General features: G+C 34.8%; 1 pseudogene; it reads left to right on the forward strand.

The window, feature by feature from the left end:
• The first annotated feature begins 21,063 nt into the window (after window positions 1–21,063).
• On the forward strand, window positions 21,064–24,151 carry LOC112749708 (uncharacterized; annotated as a pseudogene).
• Window positions 24,152–24,858: the final 707 nt, after the last annotated feature.

The raw sequence follows: 24,858 nt of genomic DNA on the forward strand, positions 1-24,858 counted from the left end.
ATACACAGCAGAGAAGAACAGAAATCCTCTTTCCCTTGTATCCCATTTCGGATAGAGCAGAGAGTTGGGAAGAAGAGATGAAGCCGATTTGCATGTATAAGAAAGTGATTTACCTATAACCTAAGCTTGATTTGGTTTGGATTTTCTAATTTAGATTTCTGTGTTTCAGGCTTAATCCTTCTCTTTCTTGCTTCTTTGGTGACTAGCTTGGTGAAGAAGCTCTTTCTCTTTCTCTTTCTTACTTTTCTGAAGTTCTGATTTGACTTGGTCAGAGAGGAGAGGAACGTTGCACATTGAAAGAGTGAAGACTTCAATCTTACAAGAGAAGCTTTGTGGGATGGATACGGGCTTGGATTGGATTTCCATTAAGTAACCCGTTTTGATTTCTTTGGCTTTGTTTCTTTTGGGCTTCTGATTTTTGCTTTCAGCCCACCAACCTTGCTGATTGCTTTTCATTCCATTTGGGCTATGGAATTTTGGCCTGCAATAATAAACAATTAGTAATAAGTAAATATAATTAATCAACACTAATTATTTATTTTTCCCAAAAATAATGTTTGTCATCACTAATTAATTTAGTTAATTTCTTAACTCAACAGATACATATTTGATTTTTTCTGTCTCTATCAATTTTTGACACAATTCAGCAACAGTAGACAAATTCTGAAAATCTGGGGCTTTAACCAAATCAAGTTCATAATGTTGTAACTCATAATCCAATTGAATCTTCTCTTACTCAGAAAAATCTAAATAATAGAAATTCTTTGCAAGATTGCATAGGTTGCAAATACTGAATAACTTGAAAGCATTTTTAGGATCCAAAGATGTACTCAATATGAGGAGTTCGGTTGCTTGCTCACTAAATCTACTATTTAGCTCTTTCAATTGAAAATCTGTCACGCTGGTAAAAATGTCAACACAGTAGTGGTGTTCAACAGTGATAACATCCTTTTTACGACAAGACCGAATTATATCACTAAAAAAAGCACCCATATCAGGTATCTGAATAGCATGATCATTGCAGAAAGAACTAACTTTCTCCAAAAGTGCTCCCCAACTACCATCTCTTAACTGTTAAATCAATGACTTTGTACTAGAAATCAGATGCATAGCATTCAAAATGTATTGAGATTTTTGTTGCAATGCTTGACAAAATTTATCAGTGATTCCCATGATTTCTTTCGTCATATGTAAAATGAAAACAAAATCAAATGATAATAAAGATTTAAGAGCATAAGAAGCATCACCACATTGAGAATATGTAGATCCATTAGTAGCCAAATCTTTCAGAACTAAAGTTGTTGCTCCAAACATACGTAAAAGGCTACAAATTGAGTTAAAGTGAGAGCTCCACCTGGTATCTGCTTATTTTTTTTAATGTGCCAATTTAATTAGCTTCCCTTCTTAGATGTGAATGGACTTGATTTTCTAGAAAATAAATAACATGGAAGACAAAATGCAGCATCCACTTCTGGTGAATATTTTAGCCAAGAAAAACTCTTAAACCAATGAGCTTTGAAACGACGAGGATGACTTTCAAGACCAGAAATAGGGTACTCATCCATAATAAATTGATATGGTCCAAATTTTATATATGCTCTACGGATTTCATCTTGTTGATTGATAGGATAATTCCAAATTTGCGGACGCTTTCTGGAATCACGCATCAATGTATCAATATTAACTTAATCTATTTCAATCCTTGTTATTTTGGAAGCAGGTGGTTGAATATCTTGCTCAACAAGTTGTGTCACATGTTATATCTTGGGTTGTTCAATAATATTTTGAACATTATTCAAAGAATCTGAAGCTGAATTTTGTTCATCATATATTCTCTCTTTTCTCTTGAAAATGAGTGAATTATTTTCATTTTTGACATTTTTAACTTAACTTGAACTATCTAGCAAAAAAAAAAAAATAATAATAATTGCATATATGTTATTTTAAAAAAAAATATTAAACCTATTGAGCAATAACAAATAATTTTAGAAACATAAATGTATAATAACCAAAAATAAAGTTATTAATTTACCTTATTATTTTTGTTCCAAGTCTCATCCAAAAATAACTCTATTGAGTTTTGCTCTCATTTCAACCTTTGAACACTGTCCATTATAAAAAAAATTAATTATTTTAAATAAATAATGTAAATAATACTTGACATTGTTATTAGTTTAAAAAAATTGAGATATACCTCTTTGAGTCTTTGTTGTGTATCTAATAGTTAATATTTAGCTGTCCACTTCAAATCTTCAATGGTTTTTCTTCATATATCTTGTCAATTTTGATATGGAAAGAAAATTGGAATGGAAAGACTAAAAGTCTATACAAATATATAATGTGAGCCACTAAAAGAGAGAAAAGTGTGCACTGACGCTCACGTTCTGAGCTTCTGATGCTTTGAAGAGAAAAGTTTGAGAAATGTACTAGTACTACTTTAATTAATAATATGGGCTATTGTCTATTATTGGGCTAGTATAATAGAACTATTTTTTATTAATTATTAGAATGGGCTACCAATAAATAATAGCCCAAATACCCAATACATATTACAAGTTTTAGTTACTTTAATTTACAAGATACTGCAACTTATATTTTTTTTTAACATTATATATAAAAAAATACTTAATATTATTAATTATTACTATTTACTAATTTTTTAAAAAAATCTTGGGGCACCATGGCCACCTTAAGGCCCTGTCAATCCGCCTCTGATTAAATGAGTCCTAAATTTCATCCAAGATGAATTTTTATTGAGATTGGATCTCAAATATTTTGTCTAAGAAAAAATGGACAAAAGTATGCTTGAAAGTTCTGGTCGCAATTACACCCAAATTATTTAGTGAGTCATGTGTGCACCACAATTCTTTTACTCCAATAATCGCATTCACCATTTTTGCAATGAGCGTGTGTCTCCGTTAGCAAATCTACATACATGTAATATTTTTGTGTAGGATGGCACTATTCTAATAAGTGATGTGGCTATTCGTTGCCTTGTTGGATTAATTCTTTTTAAAATTACTTATTAAGTGAAATTAACCCTAAACCTTTATCCTTTCATCTTTACAAATTGTAAAAATTCGTGGAACCCTAACAGAGAACGAAGAATATGGCTTCAATTCATGGAATGAAGAGTCCCATATTCCTAAGTTGTGGTAGCTCTTCTGATGGTGCATCTTCATTATTGAGGAACAAGAAGAAGAAGAAATTCGACTACAACAATGGCAAGTATTTGCATTGGCTTGAAGTAATAATACTGAAGTTTGAAATGGATTGGAATCCAAGCAGATTGTTTCTTCAATGCCCTTTGTGGGAGGTACATTATGATCTTGCATTACTCTTTGAATTAGGGTTTAAGGTTTGTTCCATGAGTTGTTTTCTTTTTTTTTTTTGTGATCTACTAATTCTGTAAAATGCACAAATTTTGAACAAAGATATGAGTATTTTATATCGGTTGGTGAAGTTGAAGGAAGTGTCAGAAATGTGGGGTAGAGAAAAGGAGTGAAAAAAGTTTATGAAAAGAGTTAAGGGTACACCAAAAGAAAAAGATGTGATAAAACTATATAACATAGTTAATCAGATTAATGAAGATTTAAAGTGTATTAGAAAAATAGTTTAGAAAATTTGCTGAGTTGAAAATTTGTACATTGTTGCTGTGTATGATTTTTGCTCATAGGTAAAAATTATTATGTAATGCCTTTGGAAGGCTATGTCTATTTTGTAATTTGCATTGAATAAATAAAAAACTATGTTTTGTTTGATTCTAATTTGATGTAACTAAAATATTCTAGAATTTAACCTGTGACATGCAAAATAACAAAGAAATTTCAATCTAAATAGTAGTAATTGTCATTAATATTAAATCATTCTATTATCATGGTAACAACCACAAAGACCAAAATACTTAATTAAAAGTCAATGCTTCATTACAATAACCACAACAAATCAAATATAACCAACATAGAAGTTACTAACTTGCCACAAACTAAACATACTAAAAACATAACCAAATCAAAATAGAAGTCACCGCTTCATTACATTTTGCATAAGAAAGCAAAACTAGTGTCATAACTAAAATAACAATTCACCACTTGTGTAGAAAATAAACAACTAAAATGCAAGCAAAAGTTGTTCTAATAGTCTATTTTTTAGTTGCTGCTCCATGCATTGTCCCACCTCCAATTTTGTTGGGCTTTTGTGAGCCTATTTTTAATCCACTCCAATTTTACTTGGGCCACTACCTCTGCCAGGAACTCCTTTTAGTATAAGTTTTGTTAGTCTTGGGCCAACTGCATGTTGTTGTGTGAAACTTAGGGTGCGAATGAACTGCTTGAATCTCCCTCACATAGCTATGCTTGCAGCATTCATGATTTTAGTGGATACCATAGCCTTTAGCGTTATCTCAGAACTCTTTACTTGGTACAAGGTTGATGTTAAGCTGATATGTGGTGTTATAGGCTGCCATTCTAAGCCAATTATGAATTTGATTCGCTGGCCTACGTCCTCTCAAAGCAAGTGTTGTAGAGGCATGCCTGCAAGGCAAGTCTATAAGCTGCCGAAATCAACAAGTGCACTTATTACTCTTTTTCTTTTCTCTCTTAAGTATACTCAGCTGTCTAGGTGCAACAGTCTCAATATATCCACTCAGAGATTTCTTGTTCCTTGTCATGACCCTCATGATATATGTTCTAATATCTTCCAACATTATTATAATTGGCTTGGTTCTGTATTTCAGGATTTTATCTTTAAATATCTCACAGTTGTTATTAGTCATATTGTCTATCTTTGGCCACTCGCTAAAATATGCTTTTATCCATGATCTAGGGTCAAGTCTATTTAAATATTCCTTGGCTACATTGTTAATCCACTTTAACCTCATCATTGCAGCATTAAACTCTTGGACAATGGTAGCTCTATAGCACTCCTATACTGCCCCTTTTAACTGCTTATCCTTTCACCTTTTTGTGAAGTTATTTCAGATATGCATTGCACAGAATCGATGATGGACTCTAAGCATGAGACCTTGCAAAGTCACAGTTAACAACTATCAACAAGCCAATTTTTACAAAGCATAATAATGTAGATAGTACATAAGAACTTGAATATATACCTTTTATTGGTCACTTATAAAGTTCCAACCATGCACTCTATAATTTTCTAAGTCACAATGAAGGAGTTCAAGAAACTATCTCCAATTGTCTCTTGTTTTTGAGTCAACAACTGCATAAATAATGTGAAAGATCTAATTGTTAGCATCTTGTCCTACTGTTGTAAGCAACCGTTTCCCATAATATCCATTAAAAAATGTCTCATCCAGTTCGATAAAAGGCCTACACCCTTGTATGAGTGCTTGTTTGTAAGCCTCAAATGAGATATAAAGTCGCTTGAAAAGTGGCAAAAAATTAGGCATAGGAGTTATGTCTATATTAATAGTGGCTCTTGGGTTGGTCTTCAGAAGCTGTAGAATGTAATCTCTCAACTTAGCATACTACTTCCTCTTTGAACCTGATGCAGATTTTACAATCACAACTACCGGCAAGTGCACCAGGTCGCACCAAATAATAAACTCACGGTGAGTGAGTGTCGATCTTACAAGGATTAACAGATTAAGCAAACAATAGTTAATTAATTATTCTAGTCAGACAATCAAAATTTAGGGTTTCAGAAAGTTTTGACATAAATAATGAAGTAAACAAAGGCAACCAGTAAGTGTTGAAAGATAATATGATTAAAAGAGTTAAGGTTTTAGAAATGTTGAGTCTTCTGGATCAATACTTTTACTTTTCACCTTGATCATGCAAAGATACATCCATGGCAAATCATTAATAATCAAATCCCAATCTCTTGGTAATTCGATTTCTCTTTAACCTAATTAATCGCTAATTCTTTAGTCAATTATTTAAGAAAGAGTTGAAGCACGTTCATTGATTTATACGCCACACAATTCATAAGAATCTCCCCTAGTTGATTCGATGTCACTTATCAAGTCTAATTTCAAAACTTAAGAGATGTGAGAATAAGTTTTTAAGCTTAATTTAATTAATCAACTTTTTCAAGAAGTTAAAAGAATTCAAGTCAGAAGAGAATTGTTTCCCAACGCATTCAAATATTTTGGATGAAGAATGAAAACTTTTTTTTAAGAAGATATTGATAAACCACTATTTTATGGTTTATTTTGTGCTCAATTGAGTGGATTTCATCAACTCTTTACCCACTTATTCATAATATTTGCATGGTTTTATATTTCCTTCCTGATTTTGTGCTATGATTGAAAACATGCTTCTTTGATCTTATAATTACTTATTATTAATCCTCTCTTATTACCATTAGATGCCTTGATATGTGTGTTAAGTGTTTTCAGATATTATAAGGCAGGAATAGCTTGGAGGATGGAAAGGAAGCATGCAAAAGTGGAAGGAATACAAGAAGTTGGAGAAATTGCTAAGCTGTCCAGCCTGACCTCTCTGCACTCAAATGGCTATAACTTCAGCTACAGAGATCCAAACGACGCGGTTCCAGTTGCGTTGGAAAGCTAACGTCCGGGGCTTCGATTTGATATATAATATGCTATTGTTCCTCTGACGTTAGGCGACGCGACCGCGTGATCCATGCGGCCACATCGCAGTGACGGAAATCCAGCGTGGCAAAATTCAAAACCAGCGAATTCTGGACTGTTTTTGACCCAGTTTGTGGCCCAGAAAATACAGATTAGAGGCTATAAAGTGGGGGAATGCATCCATACATATCACGCTTCCATAATTCACTTTTCATGTAGTTTTTAGAGGGAGAGGTTCTCTCCTCTCTCTTAGGATTTAGGATTAGGATTCCTCTTAAAGGAATTAGGATATATTATTATTTCAACTTTATTATTTCAACTTCTTCCCAGGTTCAATGTTCTTTTTATTTCTTTTCTCAATTTTGTTTATGACTCTCTATGTTTAGATTGATTTTTTATTTAATATATCTTGAGGTATTTCAGACTTATGATTGCTCCTTTTTATTATATAAATAATTTGGATTTTTCCCTTTTGGCTTTGGTTGATTTATTGGTAACGCTTGAGCTGTCAAATAAAGCAGTGGTTGAAATTGGGAGTTGCTCCAATAACTCTAGTCTTTCCATAGGAATTGACTAGGACTGAGGATTAAGCTAATTAATCCACTTGATTTACCTTCATAGTTAGAGGTTAACACAGTGGGATTAAAACCCAATTCTCATCGCAATTGACAAGGATAGGACTTCCAGTTCTTTATACTTTGCCAAGAGTTTATTTTATTGTTATTATTTTATTTTACTTGTCATTCAACATACTTTTTACCTTGATCCAAAACCCCAATTTACAACTCATAACCAATAATAAGAACACCTCCCTGCAATTCCTTGAGAAGACGACCTGAGGTTTGAATACTTCGTTTATCAATTTATTTAGGGGTTTGTTACTTGTGACAACCAAAACGTTTATACGAAGGGATTTTTGTCGGTTTAGAGACTATATCTACAACGCGACTGTTTTTATGGCATTCTTTCCTAGCAAAAATCCTAACGTCAAAATGGCGCCGTTGCCGGGGAATTGCAAACGTGTGCCTTATTATTGGTTATTGTAAATATTTCTTTTTTTTTTTATTTTTTCTTGTTTATTTGTTTTTATTTTTGCTTTTTCATAAATTAAGAGGTTATTTGTTTTTATTTAGTTATTAAAAAAAAATTTTTTCAAAAAATTTGTTCTTAGTGTTCATCTTGATCTTCAAGTTGTTCTTCACGTTCATCTTGACCTTCAAGCTGTTCTTAGTTGCTTTCTTCGTTTTGATCTAAAAATTTGAAATTTGGGTGTCATTTTATTGTTTTTCTCTTTCTTCATTAAATTCAAAAATATTTTTAATTAAATTTTTTTTTCGAAAAAAAAAATTTTCAGATTTTTATTTTTAAACTTTTTTATCTTATCTTATCTTATTTCAAAAATCAAATTTCAAAATTCAAATTTCAAAATTTTCAAAATTTAAATTTAAAAATTTTCAAATTTCATATTTCAAATTTCAAAAATTTAAAATTCAAATTTCAAAATTCAAATTTCAAAATTTCAAATTTCAAATTTCAAAATTTAATTTTTAAATTCAAAATTTAAATAACCTTTTAATTTAAATTTATTTTTATTTTTGTTTTTAATTTTTTTTATTTGCTACTATGAACTCTCACCCCTTTGGCTATGAGTCTGGTTACAATAATGTTGCAAGAAGAAGAAATTACAATGAGAAAAAGCATCAAAGTTGGAACAATCAAAGATGGGAGGAGCCACAAGGATTTGATCAACCCTCATGGCAACAACCACCTCCAGTGAACTATCAACAACCACCACCATATGCCTATGAACCCTTTCCTCAACATGACTTTGGATCACCATACTCACAAGTCTCTTTCCACCATTCACCTCCATATGACCCTAACCCACATCCACCATACCAACCACCTTATGAACCAAATGAACCATACATAGATCCACCCCAACCCTCCATGGAGAGAGCACTTACCGATCTAAACTCTACTATACGAGCTCTCGCCGCCCAAATCAGACCACCAAATACCTTTAACAATCAACCCTCAAGCTCTAGTGCACTTCCTTTTCAATCACAGAATGATCTCCCCATCCCACCACCACCTCAATATCTGCCATCTCCATATCCATCAATCCAAGAGCACTATGATCCTACCTATGATAACCGAGTGCATCAAGAGACAAAGGATCGTTTCAAGGAAACAGTGGATCGATTTCAGGCAACCACTCAACAACTGGAGCAAGCATTAATTCAATGGGCTTCTAGGCGCTCAAATATACGAGGATCAGCCACAGCTCCATGTGGACAGTCTAGTGAAGAGCGTAGCATGAAGGAGATACCAGAAACCCCAGTGGACAAGACAGAGAATGAATTCGTACTAGAACAAGTAGAAGACGCTGTCATTGTTCAAGAAGAAGAAGAAGTGGTTGAAGACTTAGGAGATGCAGAACCTCCATGGGAAAGTCCAGTCATAGAACCCCCTTCCAAGACGTTTGAAATTGATGCTAAGAAGGGTGTACAACCTCCAAGGCATATCACAGTTGAAGACTTGGAAGAGGTTGATCAAGAGATGGAGATTCAAGAAGAAGAAGCACAACCTCCCATGCCCTTGGAAAGCAATGAAGAGGAGATTAAATTGGAAGAGAGCTGCCAAGAGAAAGAGGTTGAAATTGAAGAAACTTGCAAAGAGGTGGTAATTATCAGAGAAGAGCACAAGAGAGTGGAGCTTGCAATTTCATTAAAAATACCTCCCCCTAAGTTGCCATCATCCTTCACAACATTCAAGTGGGTAAAATTCATATCCCTTAGCTTTCTAATTCCACTTGAATATGGGCTACTGGAGACGGATTGTCAACTTAGAGCTCTTTGTGGCATTAAGAGTAAGAGGAAGATGGCCAGTGGTAAGAATTGTCCTGCAAGGTTCATTATGGTTAGAAGTTTTAAGTTTAAACGCAAAGGTTGGTATAAAGCTCAACTGAATGGGTCTAAGAAATTGTTTGGATGTCTCAGTGAGAATTCCGACTGTTCACCACCCAAGTGGAAAAATGATGATGATCAACAAGAAGATGAGTGCAAAGGCAAGGTCTGGGACCCTAGAATCCAATCTAGAAATCAGCACTCTTGGGGCCTTGTCACATGCTTTAACTTACTTGAAGGCTTTTTGCGCCTAGTTTGGGATCCTGGAGGACATTGGAATCGTAAACATTGGTGGAGATTCCTGGATGAGTTCAAGCACAAGCCACCATAACAAGAAGCTCACCAAATGTCCAACTTAAGGACTCTAACTAAAAGTGCTAGGTGGGAGACAACCCACCATGGTATAATCATTCCTTTCTCAATTTTAATTTTATTTAGTTTTGTTTGTTTTTGAATTTTATTTTATTTTGTCATATTGAACCTGGAGTTTTGCATCACATTCATATTAACACTGCATTCTGCATTTTTCAGATTATAAAAAAAAAAAGAAAGCGAGCACGCGACGCGACCGCATCAGCGACGCGTCCGCGTCGCAAGGAGATGGGAGACAATATTAATGTGAACTGAGAGTTTCACAGGAGCAGCGCTGGAGGCGTGCCAATGGCACAAATCACCCCACGCGACCGCGTCATATGGGAATAATGGCCTCCTACGCGACCGCGTCAATCACGCGGTCGCGTGACCTGAAATCGGCGTAAAAAGGGTGTATGGCCGAAAGTTGAGCTGGAGTTGGGCTGGACTCGTGCTGGAAGCCCAAGCCTCACCACGCGAACGCGTGCCCCACGCGTCCGCGTCATTTTTAACAGAAAGGCCACTCACGCGATCGCGTCGATCACGCGATCGCGTCACCCAGAATTTTGGCAAAAAGAGTTTCGAACAGAGAGTTGCGCGATAACGAGGCTGCACTCGCGCCAATCGCATAAAACAGGCCACGCGATCGCGTGACCCACGCGTCCGCATCATCTGACCTTATCACGCACCACGCGACCGCGTCACTCACGCGTCCGCATCACAGGCGGCGCACAGAATATCCAGATCAACCAATTTTCTTATCTTTTCTTCCCTAATCCTTATTTTTCTTCTCTTTTCTTATTTCTTTCTTTTTCCTTTCTTATTTTCTTTCATTTCCATTCTATTTTATTTCATTTATTTGTATACTTCCATTCATTGCATTATTTTCATTGGTGTTAGAATTTTATTTGAGTCATTATTCCTCATTATATGTTTGACAATTATTATTATCTTCTTTAAAGGATTGCTTGCATGTTCACTGTATTACTTTCTATACCTTCTTCACCATGCATGCTATGTGTTTGTGAAAAAGCTCATATGGCATTATGCACTTCTCTATTATACTTTATACTATTTAATGCTTGCTTTTCATAAACTCCCTTTACTATTTTAATTGAATATAATTGTCAATACAAACATGGTAATTTATTACAAGTAATGCTTGATCTATGCTACTCATGCCCTTTTCTGGCATGCCAATAAACACCCTGCATCCACTTATCTTTCGATGCACTGGCTATTTTTCATTGCTGGCTTTTCACATGTACTCGAGAGCATGTGTTAATGTCAATTACATCCTAATGTGCATCCATCACCACTCTTCCATTCTCTTCCTTGCTATATATCTATTTGAATTTAATTTACTTTCTCTTCCCTTCTTCAGGATGGCCACCAAGGAAGGAAAGGAGAAAGCTACTCCCAAACCGCCGGCAAGGAAAGGAACAAAAAAAGAGCCCAGCTGAGAAACCACAACCCCCATCCACTTGTACATCTTAGCATGCACCGAGGACGGTGCAATCTTTAAGTGTGGGGAGGTCGATACCGATCTCCATGGGTTAGTACTTTCTTGTCTCAAACACCAATGTTTAAATTTTCTTTGTAGGTTAGTTGTTGCATTTGCATGTTTGTTTGATTTTTGCATATTTTACCACTTGGTTGAAGTAATATTTTCTTTTTCAAGAAAATTTTTAGAGAATTTCACTAATTTGAATAAAATTTTTTGTTACACTTGTTTGAAGAGATATTATACTGGAACATGGTTTAAAGCTTGAACATACAAAACCTATGAGATTTTGAGCCTATTTGAATTGGTTGCATTTTATCAACCAAAAATTTTGTTTTAGTGTGTATTTTTCTCTCAAAAATTGTGATCTTTGTCTTGCTTAATTCTATATTTCCATGGTTTAATGTATGCATGCACTTACATGATTGAGGCCTTTGTTTCACTGAGCTTACATACCCATATGGCCTTACCTTTCATTATCCTTTGCAAACCAATTTGAGCCTATTATATCCCTTTGTTCCTTACTTTAGCACATCATTAACTCTAAGCGGAAAACAATAATGTCCTTAATTTGAATCCTTAGTTAGCTTAGACTAGTGAGAGTGCTCATAAATTAAGTGTGGGGAAGCGAATTTGGAAACAATTGGTTTGAGAATTGAGTATGTTAGAATTTTCTGAAAATGTGAAAAAAAATGTTTAGGACATGATTCATGCATGCAATAACTTAATCATATGCATTGAGAAAAATAAAAGAAAAAGAAAAATTATGTATAAAAAAAAGAGAAAAAAGAGCAAATAAGAAAAAGGGGACAAAATGCCCCAAAGTAAATGTTGAAAACAATGCATATGAATTGTACTTGAAATTAGAATGCATGAATATGTGGAAAACATGGTTAATGGATAGTTAGATATTATATTATAATTACATGGATTGTCTAAAGTTAGATGGCAAGTTTAAGTTAATTAAGGATTCAGATTTTAGTCCACTTGGCCAAATACAATCCTACCTTGACCCTAACCCCATTACAACCCTCTAAAGACCTCTTGATTTGTGTATTTGTGCATTAAATTTATGTTGATTGTTAGATGAAGAGCAAGCCTTAGAAAGCAAGGTTAGTAGAGAATTGAGAGAATCGAACCTTAAACACTTGAGTGATTAGAGTGTATACACTACCAGTGAGGGTTCGATGCTCAATTCCTTGTTCCCTGCTTTCATGAGCTATTTTCTTCTTGCAAGTCTATTTGTACTTCATTTTCATAATTTAAATTAGTGAAATCCAGTTTATATTTCTTCTTGAAGGATTTTTTTACTTTTAACTAAGTAGGTAGAAACATTTTGCATGTAGTTGCATTCATAGGTTGTATTTCATACATTCTACCATTCCTCTTCATTTCTTTATAGCTTCTCTTGAGTTTAGCATGAGGACATGCTAATGTTTAAGTGTGGGGAGGTTGATAAACCACTATTTTATGGTTTATCTTGTGCTCAATTGAGTGGATTTCATCAACTCTTTACCCACTTATTCATAATATTTGCATGGTTTTATATTTCCTTCCTGATTTTGTGCTATGATTGAAAACATGCTTCTTTGATCTTATAATTGCTTATTATTAATCCTCTCTTATTACCATTAGATGTCTTGATATGTGTGTTAAGTGTTTTCAGATATTATAAGGCAGGAATGGCTTGGAGGATGGAAAGGAAGCATGCAAAAGTGGAAGGAATACAAGAAGTTGGAGAAATTGCTAAGCTGTCCAGCCTGACCTCTCTGCACTCAAACGGCTATAAATTTAGCTACAGAGGTCCAAACGACGCGGTTTCAGTTGCGTTGGAAAGCTAACGTCCGGGGCTTCGATTTGATATATAATATGCTATAGTTCCCCTGACGTTAGGCGACGCGACCGCGTGATTCATGCGGCTGCATCGCAGTGATGGAAATCCAGCGTGGCAAAATTCAAAACCAGCGAATTCTGGACTGTTTTTGACCCAGTTTGCGGCCCAGAAAACACAGATTAGAGGCTATAAAGTGGGAGAATGCATCCATACATATCACGCTTCCATAATTCAATTTTCATGTAGTTTTTAGAGGGAGAGGTTCTCTCCTCTCTCAGGATTTAGGATTAGGATTCCTCTTAAAGGAATTAGGATATATTATTATTTCAACTTTATTATTTCAACTTCTTCCCAGGTTCAATGTTTTTTTTATTTTTTTTCTCAATTTTGTTTATGACTCTCTATGTTTAGATTGATTTTCTATTTAATATATCTTGAGGTATTTCAGACTTATGATTGCTCCTTTTTATTATATAAATAATTTGGATTTTTCCCTTTTGGCTTTGGTTGATTTATTGGTAACGCTTGAGCTGTCAAATAAAGCAGTGGTTGAAATTGGGAGTTGCTCCAATAACTCTAGTCTTTCCATAGGAATTGACTAGGACTGAGGATTAAGCTAATTAATCCACTTAATTTACCTTCATAGTTAGAGGTTAACAAAGTGGGATTAAAACCCAATTCTCATCGCAGTTGACAAGGATAGGACTTCCAGTTCTTTATACTTTGCCAAGAGTTTATTTTATTGTTATTATTTTATTTTACTTGTCATTCAACATACTTTTTACCTTGATCCAAAACCCCAATTTACAACTCATAACCAATAATAAGAACACCTCCCTGCAATTCCTTGAGAAGACGACCCGAGATTTGAATACTTCGGTTATCAATTTATTTAGGGGTTTGTTACTTGTGACAACCAAAACGTTTGTACGAAGGGATTTTTGTCGGTTTAGAGACTATATCTACAACGCGACTGTTTTTATGACATTCTTTACTAGCAAAAATCCTAACGTCAGATATCAATGTATCAATCAAAGGTAGAAAATCTAGAATATTAGTTCATATGAATCAACAGAACTCCTAACGTTAACTAAGGAAATTAGTTGCTCATGTCTTCAAAGAAAATCTTAAAATTATGAAAAGTAAAAAGTGCCAAGGAAGAAGGAGCCGTGAGTGACTTTCCCCCTTAAATACTAACCCTAAACAAGTTTCAAATTCAAACTTAGAACATAATCAAAATTAAGATAAATCAAATCTTCTTCATAAGTGTTTTCTTCTAGCCAAGCTCTCAATCTTATCTTCTTGCAATCTTTAATTAATTGCTATGATATTTAGCTTAAGTTGACCCTTCAATTGACTACACAAGTGATGAAGAATTGGAGGTTTAGTGGCTAAGTTAAGGGCCCTGGAATGTGACTAAAATCTCACATGGCACGTGAGCTATTCACGTTGTACGTAGAGCCAAAATCTTGATTCAATTCACTCCCTGACTTGATCATATGGGACGTGGAGTATCTCACATTGAACGTGACATTGATTTCATTCAATTTTTATCTCTGTTTTGCTCAAGGCGTTGCACATAGAAAAACTCATGTCTCACGTGAATTAGGTGTTGTGCATACGCATGCCTAATGCGTACGCATGATACCTCCTAAATCTCTTGCGCACACATGACACCTCTTTTTCGCCCTGGTTGTAAGTACGCATGCTATATGTGTACACATGATAAGTCAATTATCCATCTTTGTGCGTACACATGCTAGATGCGTATGCATGGATCCCTTTTAATCCTCAACGTGGTGCACCATGTCTCCCACGTTGCATGGTCATTGTGGGTTGTTTTCAGTGAGCTTCCTGTTTAACCCAGAGAGCTTCCTGTTTGCTCCAATTCTATGTACTTCTTGTGTTTGATGACTCCTATCCTATGTTTTCTCTGCCAATTTTCTTCCAAATTCTCCTGTAACCAATGAATTCAATTAACTCAAAGTAGTGCTTATTTAACCATGAAATTATTGCTTATCCAACAGGAATTTATAACAAATTAAACAAAAATCATAAAGGAAAAACACTAAAGATGCGAATGTATCAGAACCCTCAAAATCCTCCCTTACTTTTTCATTGCTCTCTATATCTTGTTGTAGTTAATGGTGATAGTGAACTCCTTCCTGAACCAAGCCTTAACTTAAGCATATTTAAGTCCAAGTTGATCCCTTAACTTCTCCTCTAATTGTTTAATAACCCAAGCTCCGTCTACTGATTTGTTTGTGTATCTTCTAGCACATGTATGTTAATTCACAAAATTTTTCACTTAAAAGCTTCTTGGCTCATTTTAAAGAGGATTTTTGTCACAGAAAATAGTTTTCTATTTTTTAGTCTCCTTTCTTCTAAATTTAATTAATGTTCCTACCAATTTGTATGTTAAACTTTTTAACTGCTATTTTAGATTAATCTATTGTTTCAAACATCATGCCAAGCTCTAGATGAACTAACCTAAAAGTAGCGTTTGGATTTTCTTAAGGCCAAGCAATGCAGTCTCTCCTCATAATCACGGTCACAATATGATGAACAAGGGCTGTGCAATTTCTCAGACTCATATTGATGGTAGTCTGGGTCAGAATGATCATCATTATCATCATCTAAATCTAAATACTCAATTTTTACATGAGGGATATATATTTTAGGAGTTTCACCCCTGCCTCACACAAAAGTTTGTCCAGCAGGAGTTGGCCTCTTTTATGAAGCTCTCATATTCTTTTGCTTGTTTCTTTATTGTTGCTCAGAGATCTTATTTTGTGCAGCTTGAGATCGAGGTTGAGACTCAATTTGTGTTTGGATTTGGACTTCAAGTGGTGGATCAGGTTGTGTTTGGATTTGAACTTCAAGAGGTGGAATAGGTTATTTTTGGGTTTAGGCTTCAGGTTGTGCATGGGTTTGGGATTTTGGTTGGCCTATTTTGGTTTTAGGTTGTGTTGCCCTTTGGTTGGATTTTCTTGTTGAAGTTAAGGTTTGTGTAGTCAATTTTTGAAATGAATTATGGGTTGTTATCTTGGTTTGTTTGTTTCTTCCTACAACTTTTTGGTTGAGATTAGATTTCTTTGTACCCTCTTCTTCATTTTCCTATTAGGTGATGTAGGTAAAAGATTTGCTTTAACAATGGATGGTTCTGTTTGGGAGTTAGGTAGTTCTTCTTCATCAACATCAACTACCTCAACTTCTGATAGAAGATCAAGAGTGTGCTCTCAATACACATGCACCACTCAATCATTATTCCTAATTGTATGCTCATATATTTTTACTACATCACTGTCAAGACTAATTAGGTTCATTCCAAGACCACCCCCTACCTCAGTTGAATAACCCAAGTCCTTTCAACTAATGTATCTCAGATATTTAAATAACCTTCTATAAAAAAATATTCAGTGTTTCAACATTCACTCTTGATATTAAGGGAACTTCTCCTCCACTGTATACCAAAACTCCCTTGGCATTTCTCTCCAACCTTTCCTTGTGGTGATACATGAATGTAATATGAGTTGATATCTATGAAGAAAACAAAACTTCAATTAAGTACTAAACCAAAAAAAAAAACCTAATCTTTATAACGACCACTTAGTTGTAACAAAAACCTAAGAATATTTCAATCAGCTTTAAAATAGTGAAAAAGTTATTATATTTGATCGTTTCTCCTTTGATCATTTTTAAAATGTGATCATCGCAATTGTGATATCATACCTTCGTCGAATAAACTGGAAAACAACTCCAACGTTCACCTTCGCATTAGAATGATTCGAACAATATCTTCACTATTCACTCTCATCTCCTTTTTACTAGGGCTTTCTAATGCTTTCAGAATGTAAAGTGTATTATAAAGAACAATGAAAAAACTAGCCTCTTCATATTTCATTTCATTTCTATTTTTAATTTAATTTTACTTATTAATTAATTTTTAAAAAAATTAATCTAACATGGTAATAAACAATCACATCACTCGTTAAAATAGTATCATTTTGGACAAAAATGTTACACATGTGCAAATTTACTAATGGAGACATATCACTACAAGGAACATTGTAATTATCGACGCCAAAAATCAACGGCTAGATTTAATGTTGATATTTTTCGACGATTTTTTGTCGATACAATAAAAAAATTCAGAAATATAAATATTAAAATCGACGACAAAGTCGTCTATTTTTTTGGCGACTTTATATTATCGTCGTAATGTCGACCGGAAAGGAGGATGAAAATGCTTTTTCTTTAAAATCGACAGATACTTCGTCTATTTTAATATTTATAATATCGACGGCCTTCAGTGTCAACAAATTTAAATGATAGAGATTCTTTGCAAAAATTAAATGAACGGTGTTAGATTTATTATATAAAATCGACGATCAGAATGTTGATTTATTTTTTAACTAAAATCGATCACATTGCCGTCGATTTTTATCAACAACAAATTACCCTCGCTCTTATTCCCTGCCTAACTCGTTTCCCCCCAATTCACAGGTTACATTTTACCCAATTTGTGTCTTCTCCATTTCACCTTAGAAACCAACCTTCCCTCTCCGCTGCTGTCGCGCCGTCTTCGCGTCACTGTCGCACCGTCACGCTCGCGTCTCTCTCTCTCTCTCTCTCTCTCTCTCTCTCTCTCTCTCTCTCTCTCTCTCTCTCTCTCTCTCTCTCTCTCTCTCTCTCTCTCTCCCCTTTGATTCGGTTCTATGAATGAAGATTTTGTATAGAGAAATAGTTAGTTCATAAACCAGTTAAATATGTTTATTGTCAAAATGATAAATATGATCATTGGAACAAAAAATTGTATATATACATGACCCGTTAAATGATTCAAGTGTAATTATGATTTCTATGTGAATTTTTAGATATATTTTTGTCTATTTTTTTAAATTGAGTTTCAAATATTCTTATTTTGTAAGAATGTTAGATGTGTTTTACTTTATGTTGAATATTGGCCGTAATATTGGATGTGTAATATTAGCTCCAAAAACTTTTTTTCTACATTATCTTGATTGCTGTTTATTCTATTATAAATTAAATACGTTCCCCTTCAATCTCATGTTATCAGAATCGGATCGGACCGGCCGGTTCGACTGAAAAACTGATAAACCAAACCTAATATCGGTCCGGTCCAAGCTTGTGACCGTTTAAAGTAGAGAATCAGTACGAACCGGTCAAATTCGGTGTAAACCGGACCGGTTCGAGTCGCTCGGTCAACGTTGAAGGTGAATGTACAATGGACCAGCAATCTACAACTCCACCGTGCTCTAAACCCTCCAGCTTGTGATGATTTTTGGAAAATTTTCCAAAATACTTCCAATGGGGTTCGCCTGTCAAGTGTAAGCTTGTGATGATTTTTGGAAAATTTTCAAGCATGCTTCTACCACTAAGTTGGAGTGATTCTCATCAATTAATATACAAATTATAATACATATAGCATTTTTTCTTTTCACTTATATTCAATTTATTTTAATTTCAAAGTCTCTCATTTTTAAATCAATTACATTTTATTTAACTATAAATTTTATTAAATATATACAAATTTAAAAGATAAACAAAAAATTTAATTAATCACAATTTATTTTTTCTTTTCATGATTATATGATATCTATTAATATTATTTTTTTAATATATTATTTTGTTTTTTGTCTTCATATGAAGTTGATAGTTAAAAATCGCTAGATGATATTTAGTTAAATTAGTCAAATCATCTAACGATTCTTAAATATCAACTTCACAAAAAAATAATTTTATGTGATCATTCATCTATAATAATATAATAATAAAATAAATATAAACTAATTAATAAAACATTAAAATTTAAAAATGATAATTATTTTTATACCAAATTAACCGATTCGATCACTGACCCACCGATTAAACCAATAACTCAGTAATCCAATAACCTCATCGATTCAATCACTGATTCGATTCTGACAATTATGCTTCAATCTACATTGGCAGTTGTGCCTTGTGGCCAAGAATTTAGATATAGAAGAAAGGCAGTAATAATGGTCGAATAGATGTTAAAATAACATATCATAATTGAACGTACGGCAATTAATTAAGCATTGACAGAGTCAGCATGCATGCTTCTAGTTTAAGCAATGTTTTCAGAGTAAACTGGACTGCAATAACCCTCTTATAAGTTGTAAAAAGCGCATCCGAAATTTCGAAGAAAAAGCTTAACATAGCAAAGGAGACTAATACACACGTAAACGACAGTTGACAACGGTAAACCAAACCCACACCACACTGCTTCAAGGGATTGGGTAGAAACCTCAAGTGTAGACTAGGTTTTCTTCTATTCATTTGCCGTGACAGTTTTGTATGGACTTTGGACTAATTAGGATCGGTTAATTGTCAATGACTGCAAAAAGACTCAATTGCGATTTTGCTTATTACTAGTATGTCTATTCATTTAGATTGGATAAAAATTATCTAAGATATTGATCTATTTTATTACGGAATATCTTGCATATTTATTCAATAGTACTTAACTCAAATAAATTGTGTTAATTTTTAGCGATAAATTATTCTGAGCTATATCAATTTAATCAGTTTTAGTGACAGAACTATAAACTTGACATTCAAAATTACATTAATGTCACATATAATCTGAACGTTTTTTAACAGTTACCATGTAATAAACAAAGATCACATTTTACAACACAAGTTCGATTTTTAACGTCCGTAACAAAACTTTTTCTTTCGTGTCCAAAATAATATTTTAATATATAATCTATAACATTTCTTTAATAATAAATACTCAGGTTCTAAATCCATGTTAAAATAACGAAATATCGAATGTTCATAAATTCTACAAATGAAAGGGACCTCCCGAATGAAAAACGAGAGATTCAATCTTTTTCTATGTAAAAAAAAAAGTTCATTTTATAATATTTTATAAGTAATAATTGTTTTTCATTGAAATTTTTTATTATATTCTCTTTATATTTTTAAATATTTATGATAATAAATTAAAAAATTAAGTTTTAATATTTATATAACATAATGTTCCAAATTATGAGTTTAAAAGTTAATTACTTTTACTTATATTTATGTGATAATACATGATTATATATCTTGTGTAATAAAATTTGTTGCGTGAAATTGGCTTTTCTTTTCCATTAATTATATATTATTTTCTATTTGTTACGGTACGTTATTTAATTGGTGACCAAGTTGGCGTTGAATGTTGACGTAATTTGTTGGTGGAGATTCTAAAAAACGCAGGTCAAAAGAGGACGTCCTGGCAGAGTTTTTATATATAGACAAGATGCGGTGACTGAGACGAAATTCGCGGGAAACATAACTGACTCCAAAAACGACGGTTATGTCCAACGCCCATTTTACATTCTTCTTCAAACGGAAACTCTGAGTCAGGTTTGGATTACAAAGAAGAACAACAGGAACAACTTCCTCCTCCTCCTTCTTCTTCTTCTTTCTCTATACCAAAACATTCTACTACACCTGTCCACACCTGTCTCCGAGTTTCCGTTATCTCTTAAATCCTAAATCTTCCACCATAAATCAATCACAAGAAACATAATATAACGTACCGCTTCGGTTTTTGCTTTCTTGCATTGCCATGCATACTCATTTGATTTTGTGATTTCATTCATTTCTTTTTTCTTTTTTTTATTCCTTTGGTTAAATACAATCTGGATTTCTCCCACTGGACCCCAAATCTAACTTGTCTCTTTGAAGTTCTCACAGAACTTCATTGAGACATCATTTGGAATTGTTCATACGCAAATAACAGGAGGAGGAGGAGTCATTGCCCCACAGCTTTCAAGGTATATGATATTATTTTCCATCTCTATTTGATTATGGTCTGGTTTTCATATTATATTAACCTTTTAAGGCTTTTGGGTTGTTTTTTATTACAAAGGTTTGTAAAGCCGCCGGAATGGAACAGTTCCGGCACATTGGAGAGACTCTTGGGAGTTTGAAAGCGCTTATGGTATTGCGAGATGAAATTCAAATCAACCAACGGCAGTGCTGTTTTGATCCTTGAAATGTTTAGCTTGGCGTTCGAGACGATTGCAGAGGAGATCAGGCAGAATCTGAAGCTGGAAGAGAGAAGCAGCAAATGGAAGCCTCTGGAGTTGCCTCTGAGAGAGCTTTGCAGGGTTTTCAAGGAAGCCGAGTTGTACATCCGGCAATGTTTGGATTCCAAGGAGTGGTGGGGGAAAGCCATCACCATGTCTAACAATTCTGACTGTGTTGAGTTCCATATCCACAATCTCCTTTGCTGTTTCCCGGCCGTGATCGAGGCCATTGAGAATGCAGGGGAGGCCTGTTGTCTTGATCAGACCGAGAAGGAGAAGAAGAAGGTCATGGTGTCAAGGAAATATGACATGGAATGGAATGATTCCAAGCTTTTCCAATGGAGATTTGGGAAGCAGTACTTGGTCTCTCGGGAGATCATCAGCCAGTTGGAGAATGCATGGAAGGAAGATAGGTGGAGGCTTATAGAATCACTCAAGGAGAAGAAAACTACGTCGAAGAAGAACGAGCAGCGCCTCGCCGAGATACTCTTGAAGAAGCTTGTAAATGGATCTGACAGCAAAACGAATCAAGATCTTTGGCCGATCCACGTTCTCGTGGGAGCCAAGGATTACCAAGTGAGGCGAAGATTGGGAAAGGGGAAGGAGTATAAGGAAGTGACTTGGCTTGGACAGAGTTTTGCATTGAGGTACTTCAATGGAGAGAAGCAAGCCTATGAAGGTGAGATTTCAAAATTGTTATGTCTTTCTCACCCCAACATATTGCAATACCTTTGTGGATTCTACGATGAGGAGAAGAAAGAGTTTAATCTTGTGATGGAGTTGATGAGCAAGGATTTGTGGACCTACATGAAGGAGAATAGCGGTCCAAGGAGGCAGATCTTGTTCTCAATTCCAGTTGTGGTGGATCTCATGCTTCAAATTGCAAGAGGCATGGAGTATCTCCACTCCAAGAAAATCTACCATGGAGATCTTAACCCTTACGGTGTTCTACTCAAAGCAAGGAACTCCCAAGAAGGTTACTTCCATGCAAAAGTCTCAGGATTTGGCCTTCCTTCCCTGAGGAACCGCGATCCAGCACAGAACCCCGAGGACCTGAACCCTAGCATATGGTATGCTCCGGAAGTACTGCACGAGATAGAAAAAGGAGGGAAGGTTTCTACCTCGTGCAAGTACTCGGAGAAAGCAGATGCATACAGCTTTGGAATGATTTGCTTTGAGTTGCTGACAGGGAAAGTCCCTTTCGAAGATAACCACCTGCAAGGGGAGAGAACCACACAGAACATCAAAGCAGGGGAGAGGCCTCTCTTCCCTGGTCGCTCCCCAAAATACCTTGTTAGCTTAATCAAGAAGTGTTGGCAAACCGATCCTTCACAGCGTCCTACTTTCTCTTCTATTTGTAGGATCTTGCGTTACACCAAGAAGTTCCTCTCCACCAGTACTGAGTACTATATCATTAATCCCGAACTTAACAACCTTGAGCTTCAATCTCCACCTGTTGATTGCTGCGATATAGAGACCACTTTCCTTAAGAATCTACCGGAGGAGATGGCGCCACATGTTTCCGCTGTTTCTCAAATCCCTTACCAGATCTATGCTTACAAGGTTGTGGAGAAAGGCAAGATCAGCCTCTTGAATTCAAGAGATAAAGGCAGCGAGACAGAGTTGCCAAAGGAAGATTCTCCTCAAGGAAGCGATGAATTCAGCTTCGCTTTTGAAGATGATCAAGTTTCCGCGGCTGAACCCTTTCAGTTTATAACTTCTCCCAAGTCAGTTCATGGCGGCGAAACACCGTCTTTTTTCTCCGAAGCACCGGCGAAGAAGACTGTTAGAATAAAGAGCCCAGTGCGAAAACTTGACAAGCTCAAGAAAGACCAAGGTTTGTTGCTGCTTCCTACATGATTTGTATTTGTATTTGTAAAATTTAAACTAAACTAATCTTATAAACATCGATAGGAGCGAAATCAATGCCGGCATCTCGCATTACTTTAAAGGCAAGTAAGGCATATCTGGCGTCACCGGCAGCTAGTCCATTGCACCCTGCACTCAGAAAAAAACCAACACAAGTCTCAGAGACAGAGCGCAACACTTCTAAGAACAACAAAGCTGTGACCACTACTCCTTCGACCCCAATAAGGAGAAGAAAATGCGAAGGGCAACACGTGCCAGAATTCATGGGAAGCCCGAGGGTGAAACCAAGGGATCAGTCACCATTAATGGCTAACAAGCTGAAGAAGACACCGCTGACAATGACCCCAGGAAGGATGATCACACGTACAAGCGACGCGCATTTGATACTGCAGAAGAGGCTCTTGATGGGTTCAAGCACAAGCAAAGGAGGAAGATGGGACCATGGAACTGAACACAGGACATCGCTGTCATCATTGGCATTGAGTCCTTTGAGTCCATATGTGATGAGAAGAAGAAGATCAACGGCGACAGCAGCAACATCATGTGGCCACGCCTCTGACTCAGAGAGCACTTGTTCTAAGCACAAAAGAGAGAGCATATCACCATTCGCAATGAGTCCTTTGAGCCCCTACGCTTCCAGAACAACAGCCTGTGGCCATGTCTCCGATTAATTAAGAAACACCCGCCAAAAACCATTATTTGTTCTCCTGATTTTTTTTGCCACCGGAAAAAGAGATAACAAAATCAAAATCAAAATCAAAACAAAAACTAATTAAATTCATTTGTGTGGGCGCCAAGTAAGTCAAAGAAAAGAAAGAAGCAATGTACAGAATTTTTTATTTTTTATTTTTTTTATTTGTCAAGGTTAGAAGCCGAGTTTCGTGCTTGGTTTTATTGTTTGCTGTCTTTCACAGAATTCCGTTTTTCATTTAGGACTCTAGCTTTTAGCAGCTTAATTTTTGGGTGGATGAATGGGTTATCTCATAATTTGATGTATTTCTTTTTACTTTCTTTCAAAAATTTAATATTAAGATGTTAAACGCAGAATTTTTTATTAACAAAGGATCAAGGATTAAGAGAAAATATTAATTTTCAAATTTAAAGGTATAAAGAACTTAATATTTCCATTTAAATAATCTTATCAAGTATACTAAAATTGGATAGAAGCAAAATGTTTTATTTCTTTTAACTATTTTTTTATGAAAAATTCTATGGTGCCTAAAGTATTTGTGTTTAATTTGTCTAAAAGATAAGAGGTGAAAATGTGACACTCACCTTTTGTATTTGTGTAGGAAAGTTAAACAAAATAAAAAGTTAGGCAAGCAACCATTTTTTTTTCATTTGTTTCGTTATCTTTCTCACCTCAATTCTCTTCGCACAAAGCCCCGAATCTTTCTGCAACGCATTATGAGAGATCATACGATCTCTAACAAAATGACATAGCAGCTTCCTCGATTGTTTATAAATAGTGTATAGTGGATACACATTATTCCCTATAAATTATTCATTTTAATATAATACTTACATAATTTTAAAGTTATTATATATATATATATATAAAATTTACAAAAATAATTTATATATATGTACAAACTTAAAATCAATCAAAATCACTCATATAAAATATATATTAAATATACATAAAAATATATAAAATAATATATATATTTATTCATAATTATATACTTATTTCTTTTATGTTCATGTAATATAGTTACAACTTGCAAGATTATATGTTAGATGACGACTTGGCCAATATAAGCATCAAA

The sequence above is a fragment of the Arachis hypogaea genome, chromosome 15, assembly GCF_003086295.3.
Source record: "Arachis hypogaea cultivar Tifrunner chromosome 15, arahy.Tifrunner.gnm2.J5K5, whole genome shotgun sequence".
In the NCBI taxonomy this organism is placed as follows: domain Eukaryota; kingdom Viridiplantae; phylum Streptophyta; class Magnoliopsida; order Fabales; family Fabaceae; genus Arachis; species Arachis hypogaea.